Genomic DNA, 14036 nt, shown 5'->3' on the forward strand with positions numbered 1-14036 from the left:
CTAACCACACAAGTATTAACAGTGCACAAATAGAGAAACTTCAGTCAGGTAACACTGCTTTAATGTGCCAGTAAACTAAGCGGAAGAAAGTCTTTTACTAGCCTGCAATATAACAGCCACCATGAAAACACCAGTGACCTCTTTTGTTTATTCCTGGACCAGTTGTCTTCACAAATAAACAGACCTCACATTCCAAGCCCAGCCATAAGGACTTTGTTAATTCACTTAATATCTTGCCGAGAGTTGAACAGTTCAGATTTACTGGCACAAAATAAGCCATCTCTCCATGTGACAATGCACATGTCAGCAAAGCATCTGACAGCTCTAATTGTTTTGCTGTCTGTCAACATCCAAAGTATTCTCTCAATTTAGCAAACTAGCAAGTGCATTTTTCCTGCCAGTCAGCACTCAATGTACAGTCTTGTGTTCAGTGCATATCAGTTTCGGTCATCTGTTCTCCTACCATATATATATAGATATATACTTATTATTATTATTATTATTTAAAAAGGCAAAAAGAAAAAACTAAGAGAGGCATTATTTAATAATGAAATATTTTCTGACACCTCCAATTTTGAAAACAACATTCAGAAAAGTGGCAAATGATTCAAACAAAGTGTCATTGAAACAGCCTGAACTCAGGGTAAATATTCCCATTCATTTCTTACAGGGCAAATAGTTTTAATAGACTAAATAGCAACAGCAAAACAACAAAGCAGCCTGTGGTATGTGCTTTCGTCAGACCAATATGCAGGGCTGAATTAAAGGACTACGTGCCCTACAAGTACTAATGGCATTCTTTCAAGGACCTGTCACTAAAACCAGAACACATACAGACATCAGAAATATAAGATCTATGTGCTGAAATCACTGTGTCTCATATACTTTCTAAGCAAAGCTAATCTATCATAAGTTCAAAAAAATTAATCTAGGATGGGTTTGGTTTCTAGGACAGGATTATGCAGCAGAGATTAAAGAGAGATCTGAAAACCAGAAAAATCTTTTGGCCGTATGTCTACCTCCATTTCCTAGTTACAACTCTGTAACATCTTTTTATTAGCAGTTGGTTTTCATATGCACTCAGTTCTTTATTTGCTGATGGTTAACTCATGCACCATTAATAGCTTCTTTGCCTTTCGACTTAGGGCCATTCTGACAGCCACAAATACATTTTTCAGCCTGTTGTTTGTGTCTAAAATGCACATCATGCTTTTGCAATACAGAAGGCAAAATAACCCTTACCTCCAATACCAAACAAATTTCTCTCTGAAGCAAATGAAAAGGGTCACAGAAAAAAGCTCAAAGTTCCACAATGCCCTCAAGTTCAAAAGCAGTTCACCTTATGCATAACTTATTTTAGCAACAACTGGGAATAGGAATGCAAAGCTAATTTACTGAGGAGAGGCACGCAGGCCAAAGCATGTCTCTGATCACAGCTTCCCCTCAGTTCTTCAGTGATCAGCTCCATAGTGGCAGGTATTTCTGCTTGGAACCAAGCACCTGAAAGCTGACATCCCTCAGCTACTTTGTAGCCCCAGCTCTCGTGCTTTCTGTTCTCCACTACCTTGCCTGAAACCTCCTCAATGACATTGTTTGCTATGCACTAAACAGATTTTCCCTAAGTTATTATTTTTATCCTAATTGACTGATAATACCTTACTCTGAGACACTTGTTCAGTTTTTAAGTGTAAAGAAATATCCAGCATATATAGAGACATCTATATATGCTACTATTTGACTACCTCTTCACAGCTAGCTTACAAACTATACGAAGTCTGCAATTTCACAGAACTAACAAAGTGCAAACGGCTTTTCTTGTTTTTAAGAAAAAAGAGATATTCCAAGCAGATGTTTGCAAAACCTACCTGTCCTTGACATAAGTGTTAATTATGAGAAACCCTGAGAGCTAAAATTAAGTTGTTGATTTCACCTCATTTCTAATCTTTAGAAGGCTCACTTCATTCAAAACCAGCGTGCACCTCAAATCCAGGCTAAAATTCTGTTGCAGCTGAAGCCAACTGCAGAATTTTGACCAGCCACTTCAGTTACTTTCTGTTCTCCCAACAAATAGTCATCATTCTGTTTAGTATACTTTAAAGTGAGCATACTTTCATTCATAATTAGCTATAACCAAACATCATCTAGAGTTTGGCACTTTCTCTTTATTTCTCATTCTCTGTGCACTAGGGCCTAGTTGCGCTCCTTGCCTTTCTCTATTACGATACCAGATGAGGCTCTGGACAAGGAGGCAGCTTGTTCCACCCAGGCTGGAAACTGTTAATAAGAACAGTTAGTTATGGCAAGTGAGGCTTGATTGAAAAAAGAAAACAAAAAAACCCCACCAAATAACAAAGACACCGCGAGTACAAATAAGCCAGTTCAGCTACCCAGAAAGAGCTTATAAGCCATCCAGAAGACTGTGACAGTACCCTCCCATGAACACAGGGGTATTTGGCAGATTCTCCTTACCATAAGAATTCTGGTATAAAGCAAACAACATTTTCCAGATGAAGATGACTGCAAATACATTATTTTCTACTGAAAACAAGCTAACTACCTTTCACCAAAAAGCCTCCTCCCTTGGATTAATGAAGGAGAAACATCCTACAAGATAGGATGCTTCCCATCAATAAATATACAAAAACCTTTCATAGCAGGTTCAAGTAAAAATATCAAGTGTAAATCTTCTGCACGCAAAAATGTATTAGAAAAGAACAGGTTGTGGGTTTGAAATCAGTGTATGATTTACTTTGAAAATAATGTGTTTATACAGAGGTGGCATCCAACTTTTTTTAGTGGGATTAAGTGATTTCCTCTTGTAGAGTGTTATTCTTTTACTATTCTAGAAGAATGCTCAGAGATAATAAGCACTGCTTAAAGCACGCAAACCAGAGGTACCACAACCATGCAGATGACTGTGTTGAGAACAAGTCAGAGTGTAAGCAGCAAGGAATTTTGGCCAGTCTCCTGTGAAGAAAAGATGGTCTAATGCATGTCTATATGAAAGAGGCCAAAATCTGGTGCTACAATAGCTATCCAAGACACACACAAGCTATATGTACATACACAGTACCTGTGGCAGGACAGGACAGCACCAACACATGAGTTTGTATAAGCTCTGAAGTACAAGAGGATGTTTCTAGCAACAATGGCTGCTGGAAATCTTGTCTCCAGATAACCTAGAATTCCTCAGAAGTCCCAAAATCATTTTCCCAGATAAATTACTAGTTGACTTGTGTCCAAGAACCCTCAACTGTCTGGTCCAGGAGCTGCTGCTTTCTTTGCAGTTTCTCTTGGTGCAATGCAGTTAGCAATATGGTGGGGAAAAAAGAGGAAAAGAAACACTGTTTTGAAGCAGGGGATGCCAAACAGTATATGTTTTTCTCAATTACAGAACATCCCTCACCTCCTTTTGAGCTACAATCTTTACAGCACAGAAAAATCAAATTGGAAGTCTCTTATCTCTCTCTTTGTTAGAACTGACCAGAAAGAATTATGAACCTGTTTTCCTTTAGGGCTGGAGGAGTAAACAGAAGGTGAAAGATTCATCCACACCTTTTGCAGTCTCTTTTAAAGATAGATTTTGGTAACGGCTTCTATCAAGTAAGATATTAGTTGAAATGAAAATAAAAAATATTCCACCTTGAAAATAACTTCAGTATTTCATTTCAGTTGTCAGTCTGATCAGGAAGTGTGTTTGCATTCAGGGCATCTTCTTCCCTTACAATGTTCTAACCTCAACCCTTGCATCTCCCTCTCTTTCAGAATATTTTCAAATCACCACAAAATGTTAGAAAGAAAAATCAACAGGTGAGCTAATGAAACACAAGGCTTATTAAAGTTTCTTTTTATTTGGCCACTGTTAAGAACATAACCTTGCACTTTTAACAGTAAGTTTCACACTCTCACACTTGCATTGATTCAACAGGAACAACAACTCTAATTAATATGCTCCTTGGAAATTGGGTATAAAAAGCACCTGAACTCCACATAGATTTGAAGTACAAAAAACCAACAGCATTTTAGAGATGGTGACAGCACTCAAGTCAGAGAGACTGAATGATCGTTGCTAAGTAGATTTCAGCCAGACAATTCCAAAGCAGAGGTTTAAAACTTGAGTTAAAAGTATTATATCTAGGATATATTTCAGCAAATCAAAACAATATCCAATGCAGCACTTACTTGCAGCTTTTGACATACGATTTATTTTGATAAAAGTCTGAATCCAGTTCAAGTAGGCTTAATCACTAACTCCCAACCTTGAATCTGTTTCAAGATTAGGACTGAAGTATCATCTGCAGGCAGTTTTCATAGAATAATAGAACGTCCTGAGTTAGAAGATATCAAGGATCATGGAGTCCAACTCCTGTCCCTGCACAGGACACCCCACAGTTCATAACACGTGTCTGAGGGCCTTGTCCAGTCTCTTCTTGAACATTGTCAGGCTTGGGGCCGTGACACCTCCCTGGGGAGCCTGTTCCAGTGCTCCACCACCCTCTAGGGGAAGAACCTTTTCCTAATGTCCAACCTAAACCTCCCCTGGCACATCTTCCTGCCATTCCCTCGAGTTCTGTCACTGGTCACTAAAGAGAAGAGTTTGGTGCCTGCCCCTCCTCCTCCCCTTGTGAGGAAGCTGTAGCTGCCATGAGGTCTTCCCTCAGGATCCTCTTCTCCAGGGTGAACAAACCAAGTGACTTTAGCTGCTCCTCCAAACAGCTTCTGCTCCAAACCCTTCACCAACTTGGTGGCCCTCTTCTGGACACTCTCCAGCAGCTTTATGTCCTTTTTATCCTGTGGTGCCCAGACCTGCACCCAGTGCTCCAGGTGAGGCCGCACCAGTGCAGAGCAGAGCGGGACAATCACCTCCCTGTCCGGCTGGCAATGCTGTGCTGGATGCACCCAGGACACAGTTGGCCCTCTTGGCTGCCAGGGACACTATTGGCTCATGTTCAGCTTGCCATCAACCAGAAGCCCCAGATCCCTCTCCACAGAGCTGCTTTCCAGACTCTACCATTCCCCAGTCTATATCTAGTGTTTCTGTGACCAAGGTGCAAAATCCAGTACTTGCCCTTATTGAACTTCATACAGTTTCCTCACTCTGTCACCCAGCTACTAACAAAATCAGTTATCAAACATCACAATCCTGCTAGAGAGGCAGGACTGAATGGACCCATCCTAGAAAGCCTCACTGCTCACCACAGTTCTCAAAAGGGTTGGACTGTTGATAGCAGCGTGGCACAGTTTAAGACAGTTATCAGCTGGGATCTGGGATGCATTTTAGTCTGTGGCAGACGAATATCCTTTTCCAGATATGTTAGCAAAGGAGGCTGCACCACATATAAATTCTGTGACAAACAGCTCAAGAGAGTCATATCCAATAAATAAATATCTCATTCACCATCTCAAGTCAACAGGCATACATTTACTACACTGCAATATCTTCCAAAAGCCTTTAAGTATTTGTTCTTCATTAGTATCAAATATATAGCACACTTCAGAAAACAGCAACCACAACTTTATTAATAACAGCAGCATTAAGCGGGCGTCACATTCATACATCTCTAATATGGTCTAAATGCTGTGTGGGAATGAAAGAAAACACAACAAAGAGTAGAGGAATAAGCAAGCTATTTCATTGTAGGAGAAATATTTATATGAAAGTTCAATACGCACAGGTTACTTCAAAGTTGCCTTCCGCCTCTAAATGCCCTAGCTTCAAAGGAGAGAAAAATAGGTCATTCTCTCAGCTGGTTTCAAGGAAGACACAGCTCTACCCATTCACATTTCCCTCTGCAAACATTTACAGCCAGTTGAGGGATTGCTTGAAGACATTTGTGTGCAATTGCTAATATTTACACTAAAGGCAATGAGGCCATCTGCTCCATTTTGGCAAGGACTGGCTTAACTCTTGGTTTTATAAGGCCAAATCTGTTCTTTACACTTCAGTCAAACCCACGTGCAACATTTGCTGTGCTCTGTCATTTGACTACAGCCACACTGAGTCACAGCTGTCAAAGTGAGGTGTTCCTTGGACTCCAAATGTGAACCAAGGGCAAATTTCATTAAGCTCAGAAAAACATACAAAAACCTAATTGTACTACCTGTGTTTCAAGGCATGGGCCAAAACACACCACCTCCTTCCACTATATTTTTGGGAAAGTTGTATGTAAATGAGCCCATTTCTCCACTTCCAGTCCCTTCCACTCAAGGATACAGGAAATAAAATACATCTTACAGTTGAAATATCTACTTAAATTTGAATTAGCTGAAGTTTTAGAAGCATATGGTCTAAAGCTATGGTATTACATGACTACTGAAAAGAAATTTTACTGTAATTAAATTCCTGAAACAGAAATAAGGTGAGGCACTTTCAACTTATCAACAGTAACTTTTAAAAAAATTATAATCTCAAAGCTTTATTCAGAGAGTGGCTACATTATTCATTAAACATTATCTAAGAAGTTTCAAGTCACTCTAGTCACTTCCTAGGCAACCTAGGAAAGTCTGCGAGACAGAACAGAACGTTATTTCTCTACAAGGAGTCTTGAAACAGTTAAGGCAAGTAAGAGAAACGAGTCAGGAAAACCCATCCCTTTCTAAAAGTTACACTTGGCTAAACTTACTTCCATATTTCCCCAAGCACAAAAGAACTTTTTTGCTTCTTCTGTTCTCTATTTATAGGACTCAGCTGGATCACTTAAGTTTTCCCCTCTCTAGACAATTCTAAGTTTGGGTAATTTTATTTATTAGAGCAAAATCTGAGGTAAACATAATACATAGCTATAGCTTATGGACTAAAATACTCTAACTGCATTACTTAATTCCCCCAGCTCTGCTTTCAGTGCGGTGGTGGTGCTACAGCCAGCTAGCTCCACGCCAAGTCTACATTGCTTTGGCCACTGGCCACACTGTCTTAAAATGGATGTGGAACTGCAATATCACTTCAGGAGCTGAGTATACATAAGTATCTCTGCTCTATTCAGCTGATGATTTTAGGGAAACTGTTACAAACTTCGCACTTTTAAAACCACTAATTTTCTTTTAATTTGGCTAAAACTCACTTAAAAAGTCCAAAACTCACTGGGAGGTGCAAGTAGTGTAGAGATGAGTAACATCACTATAAACACAGTTGCCCTTGGGTAGCAGTCTTAGAAAGATCATGTATGGCATTCATAGAATGACCCAGAAGAGAATTTTTTTGTTGTTGTTCCTGAAAAGAATTGTATGCAAAAAAAAATGACAGCAACTACACATAAATCACAGACTGCAATACTGCTGGAAAATGGATATTCACTCAAATTCAATACAGAAAAGTAGTTTTTATTTTTCTGTTCCTACTTTTTTTTTCTGTTGCAATAACTTCAAGCCAGCACCACTTGCCAGTTATCAATTCCCCCCTCATATTTTCAGGTACTGTCTACATTGTGTACCTTCAGAGATACAGCCTTCCATTACAGGCCACGCAGTTACAAGGCTTTCATCTCAAGTCTTAATGACTGCATCTTCCTCTTCACTGCACCCACAGCAATCCCATCCTTTCCACTTGCCCAGAATGATGCTGTCAGGACAGTTTTCTGGAGTCAGCAGACTTGCCAAAAAAGAGTGCAAAGTAGCCCTCCCCCTTCTCTAGTACATTATAGGTGATCTACTTATTTTCATTCTGGAAATCCTCCCACACTTATCCCTACCCTTCTTATTTCTCATATGTTTTTCCAAGTGAACTGGACAGCTTTATGGTTCATTTGAAAAAATGTCTCAGATATGCACATAGAAGAGAAACTCTAGCAAGTTACTGGTTAAATCTCATCATCTTCCTTCATCTATTTCTGCACAGTGCCTACCATAACACAATGGATCAACAGGTGGCATGTTGTGACCCTACTGCTTTTCATGCTAACCAATCTTATTCTACTCATCTCCATGTGTCCTACAAACAACTTAGGCAGGTTGTACCTTCTTTCAGGGAGTTCTATTGCCTTTTAGAGTGGCCAGGACAAACAGTGATCCGCTTAAAGAGCTGCTGGAAAGCATCCAAAAAATTGGCAACTTAATCAAGCCTTTTGGGAATACATTTGTCCCACCAGAAGGAATTTTAGTGTCATTCATCTTATCACACTGGATCTTCACCATTTGTCTCTGAACTTAATTATGAGATGCCTGGGATGCCAGGTACTGGTACTGAAGAACACAGAGTCCAAGTTAAACAAAACAGCATCTTAGCTGCTCAGTAATGCTGTGATAAGAGCCAAAGTGCTGATATACTCTCTGTGCTACCACCTTACTCCTTATGTACAAAGGAGTACAAAGTTCAGCTTGCATTTCTTTCTTGAAACAGGAAAAAAAACCCTCAGATAATCCAATCAGGACATTTTTAGTTTTCACTGTTCTTTCTTACCAAACTTTAAAAAACAGTAGTGTCCACTTCTGTGGACTCCTCTCCACACAAACATGGAGGACAGGCTGTGTAGTCTGGAGAGCTATAGCCATTAGCAGCAGTGAATGAGTTAATAGACAGGGTTAAGGATTTAGAACTTTGTGACATATCTTAAAAAAAGAGCCCAGACTGTTTTCTTTTAAATAAAAAAAGGTTGCTGGGATTTTTAATCTGTATTGATATGTAGCTATGGAAGTGTACAATACCAGGTGGTAACATTAGGAAGCCAGAATGGCTTATTAAGCACAATTACCTAGCAAGCAATTTAAATCCTGGAAAGAACTCAAGGGCAAGTGCCTACAGAAAGTTTCTGCTACTTACAAGATAGTGAGCAAATAAAGACCTAAATTTATCCAAAATATAAAACATTTATGAGTCCAGATATCCAAAACACTACATTTAAATTAAAAAAAAAAAATCACGTAAGTATAATATATCAGAAAAGAGAATTAAAGTGGTGTTTGGGTTTTTAAAATTATTTATTTTTCTAAATGAACAAATCGAAAAGCCACATTAAACATCAATGTCAAATTAACCATGTGCTTCTAAGTATCTTTATGAAGAAGAAAGTATCCTTTCCTCTAAAAAAGGTATTAGGCATTAGCAATTCTAGGGAACGGTTCAACACTCTGTGGCTTGGACATGTTTAGCAAAGTTGTTTATCAAGTTCTCTTGGTTTTCTTTGCAAAAAAAGCAGACAATTGAGTTTTACAGTAAATGCATGTAATGCAGGCCAACTTAAAAAACAAACACAAACACACAACACAAAAACCACCACGAAACAAAAAACCCACCACCAGTGTAAGTCTTTGGGACATCTGTGTTGCTGAAGAGGTGATAAAGGCCTGTGGTTTAAATGTCAATTATATTAAGATTGTTCACAAAGCACATATTTCTATGTGTTTCATAAGTTGAACAGGCTCTAATTTCCAGCAAGTGCTGAGGCCTCAGGCTCTGCAACTTCAGTCACTTCAAATACCTCAAATGGAGGGGCCCAAAACAGATGTACTCTAGTGACTCAAAGTTTTCATCTCATTTGTCAAGATGCCCATCTTCTGTTTTTATTCTGTTTAAGGTTTTCACTGCATATTTTTATTAAAAGGGCAAATCATCTTTGTGTAATTATTTTACATGAGTGAACTTCAAGTTTTCCAAGGAACCTCTGGCAATTAAGTCACCTAACAAACCTTCCACCTCCTGCTTTCTTCTTCTCATCTCAGTTACAGAAACAGCTTCTCATGTCACCATTCCTTCTCACAAAAAGATTGCATTGTGACAAAGTCCAATATGCAAACAACAACTTAAGGTTGGTTCCAGAACCTTAAGTCTTCATGACCTTCTCACTTCATTTATTCTTCCTTTCTTCTACTGTGTAAATAATGCAGCCATTGGTATGGACAGAGTTGAGCAATCTCCACAATAGCAGAATAAAGCAACATAATAATAGCAAACATATCCTGCAGCCTGATAGATGTACAAACAAGACATGTAGTTGTTACGATTAACTTTATTCTAAAGGCTATTGTATACTACACAGGGCATGTATTAGGGTGGTTACAATAATTTAATGGTTACCTGCTAGAAACCAAGTATGGCAAATTGGACATTGTAGGAGAATTTGCAATGCCAGATCTCTGCATTTCATGGTCCTCCTTCTCAACATTATCTGCATCCATTCAAAACCAAGACAACTGGATTGCTCAAACCTTTATCATTTTAAAATGGGTTGTTCTTACATAAATCACAGTAAGTTGTGAACATAAAGGTACCCCATGCTTGAGTCCTTTGAAAGGCTGTTTTTGAAGGGTAATACCATGTTCTGTAGAGATGCAGTCACACATCTCTGAAGGGAAGGCATTGGAGGAGTCAGGATCACAAGGCAGCAGCCTTCCACTGGGAATGGGAAGATCCCAGACTGTCCCTGAACCTCTAAAAGACACTTCAGCTCAGCTGTCTACAAGCCAGTGTGACTGCTTACTCACCTCCTGCTCAGAGTTTGGCTTATACAGAGCTCATGGTAAGGCCTGATGTGCGCTGGCAGCAGCACCATTAGGTCAAAGTGAGGGCAACACATAGGCAGGACATGGCAGCAAGAGCGAGCTAAAGGTCATTATGCAGCCATTATCATCTGCAGCTTGCTGTCTCCTGCAGCCATAATCACTGCATGCTAGTTGTCTGGTAGTTTCTTCAGAATGTGCTAACTCATGGAAACAGTATAAACCAAATTTCTAAGCTGGAAGGTAAAAATACATCAGCCTATGCAAAAAGCTTTTGAAGCAGATCCAACAACAGCTGGACTGCTGAGGCTTTTGTGTTTCCTGGTACAACACAGGGGATGACTACAACATGACAGAGGAATAAAGAGGAACACTCTCGACATCAGCTGTGTTACTGTTTTGCTTATAGGTGCACAAGTTACAAATTGCAAGTTGTGAACCAGAGAACTTGTGAGTTAGAAACCTCGTTAATTAAGTGATGAATTAGTGAATTCACATGTTAGACTAGTCTGTACAAATGGGACTGAGCCCTTGTTTGTCACGTGTGTCTGTTTGCTTTCCTCGGGACCTCGTAAAATGACACTTAATTTGACCTATAAATATGAGGGATCCAAATGAACCATGACAGTTACATCTGATATTGATAAGAAAAGAACAAGCTCTTCACAATGTTGCCATCACAAAGTTTTGATTGGTTTCCTCCTTTTGCTTTTAGAAGCAATGTAGTTCAGCAACAGTTTGAGAAGAAAGGGTTAAACCTGCTCTCAATGGAAGAGATCCAGTCCCCTGACCTACAGATCACAGTAAGGTCACTTTTAATGTGTTTTTACCATAACCTGAATTCAAGTGCAATTCCATCCTTGACATTCTGACCAGCCTAAACTTTGTTCTGTAACAGCTACTATCACTTCCTGAGAACTCATCAATGTGTATGCAGCCAGCACAGTTAAAAGTAGATAGTAGTAGTTTAGATTTCTCTGTAAAATGAAATTGTGTTGTACATGAATTACAAGAAGTACAATCAAAACTTTCAGCTCTTATTTTCATTCCCAGCAAATCTCTGCCTGGAGAGGAAGCAATCTGCTTTCACTGTAATATCTACATCCTTTGTAGGTGGTCAAGTCTGCTGTGCTCCCAGGGGAATAAAGAAAAATTCTATGCATGGAAACTTACGAGTTTCCAACCCTCTATGTGGGAGTAGTCTGTCAAAGAGAAAGCCTTTAATTAAAAACAACTTTGGAGCTGAAGTCCTGCTTGTTCAACTATTTGCAGTCCTTCCACTTGCAAAAGGTCATTGGGATCCTAGATACAGGAAGCTGAAACATTTAGGCTGAACTAACCCAACTTCAACATTAGTAACACACTTTCTTGCTTTACTAGTGTGTTAATACTAGGTATATCTGGAGATAGAGTATAATACCTCCAAGCTATTTCTGAAGTATTTGCTTTCATGATGCTAAGGTGCATTTAACTAATGCATAAAGCTATACTCATACAATTTCATGTATTTTACTGAAGAAATTAAAAAAAAAAAAAAGAAATCGGAGAACAGTATCACTTTATCTGAATTCCACTGCTAGGGCTGGGGTCATACTGTTTCCATGTGCAAACACCATGTGGTATATCCTGCACTTTGCTGACAAGAAGCAATCTAATACTAGGCTTCTGAATCCTAAACAAACAATATTGTAATCCACTGTCAGCTGCACAATGACTGCCGCACTCTGTCAAAACATACTTTTAAGGATAAACACACTAAGAAAACCTGCAGGAAAAGAGATCAGATACTAGCCTTGCTTGAGTTCTAAAACGCTTTCTTCCACATGCCATCACCCATCAAACATTACACTTGCAGAACTGCAAAAGCAAAGTGAGGTACAAGTTCTTGCCTTTACCGCAGAACACAAATACACTGCTGCATGAGCACTTGGAGCAATATTATTTAGAATAACAGAGCCCGAATACACATCTGAGCAACATGGTTGCAGGCTTGAAACCAAACTGCAGGTGACAGTACTTCAACTTCCAGAATGAACAGGAAAGCTTTATAAAGCAGTACTTAAAACAGCAATGAATGACATTGACTGTAGCATGCTGGGCACTGCTACATTCTTTCTGGGTTCCACAAATGAACTTCATAAAACATGCAGTACCAGGGCTCCATACTCGGTGCAGCAAAAGGACAGAGGTAAGTAACTGGGGACAGCCACCAAGTGTCATTGTGCCCAACTCCCCCAAGATATATGGACCTGCAAACAAATCTCTCTTGCATTCAGGCTCTTCAGTCAGGCTGGGTGAGGAGTGGGAACATTCACAGCTCAGAGTCCTCCTCAGGAATTTTAGTACCTCATTCTTTCTTTTGGATTTAAATGCTAGATCCAAGGATGAGAAGGAGACTATATATAAGTAGCTCAGAGCATTTGCCCCTGAAATGGGAGAGCAGGTTTCTAGACTTCTATTTGTTTGAAGGGCCCCAAATGCCAATCTTTTTATTTTTAGACAAGTATTATGTCAGATGATTGCCTGTATCATTCCTCTTGCTGTCATGAAGGCAATAAACCCAGCCACCCCCCACTCCCCCCAACACAAACCACCCCCAAAAAACCAACAACAACCAAACAAAAACAACATACTTGAGACTGTGGAAAAAGCAAGAAGGACTTTAGTTCTATGAACCTGGCAATTAAAGGCATTCTTATGATATGGAATAATTTTCAGTCCTTAATACTGCTTACAAATTTTGGATTAAAAAAAACCCCTGCTTTCATAGAAATGCATACACAGTCCTGTCAAGAAAGATGAGAACTCAGGAAGCTTACACTGTACGTTTCCCAAAGCACAGAGAGTAAAGTGTGTGCACCAGGGTCACCAGAATAGTACCACTGGGTGAATACTAGATTAACTTTCAGAGGGTGAAATACAAAAGCCATCTCTTAAACACTCTAAAAGACCAACAGTGACTAAAATCGGGATCAGATGTGTGTCTCTGCGTGAGTTATTCAACAATAGGAAAAAGAAAACTAAACTTTCATGAAAAAAGCCCAATTATTTAATATTCTGAAAGCATTAACCCAAGGGAGGAAAGAAAGCCTGAAGACAGACACACCTTCACACTAAACAACCTGAAAATATAATCCACTGATAATCTTTTAGATTATCAATATTATATATCATAGGAACAGCAAAATTTGAAAAAAGCATGCTCCAAAGCAAAACAATGTATCAGCTCCCTTTTCAGACATGCTTTGGACAAGTGCTGGATCATCTATTCCAGTCTCAAATGTTTTTCCCATCCTAAATGGCTCTATGATTCTTATTGCCTTGTCAACACATAAGGCCAGGTTAATACAAACACATGCATATTAACCAGGAAGTTAAACAGTGTTTAGCCTACCTGAAACAGATTTTAAGTCATGGATCAAGACTGACTGTTTGAATGAATCAGCTCCAGAAACTCTTATTAAGTTGCAATTTCAGCATCTAGGGAGCAGTCAGAACATTTAAACCTTTCACCCTGTAATGCTAACAGATAACTACCAGGATTTCTTGCTTCTGCTGACTCTTGCCCTTGTGATGTTTCAAAATGAGAGCAAATGGAGAGTGCC

This window comes from Nesoenas mayeri (assembly GCF_963082525.1).
Source record: "Nesoenas mayeri genome assembly, chromosome: 1".
Classification (NCBI taxonomy): domain Eukaryota; kingdom Metazoa; phylum Chordata; class Aves; order Columbiformes; family Columbidae; genus Nesoenas; species Nesoenas mayeri.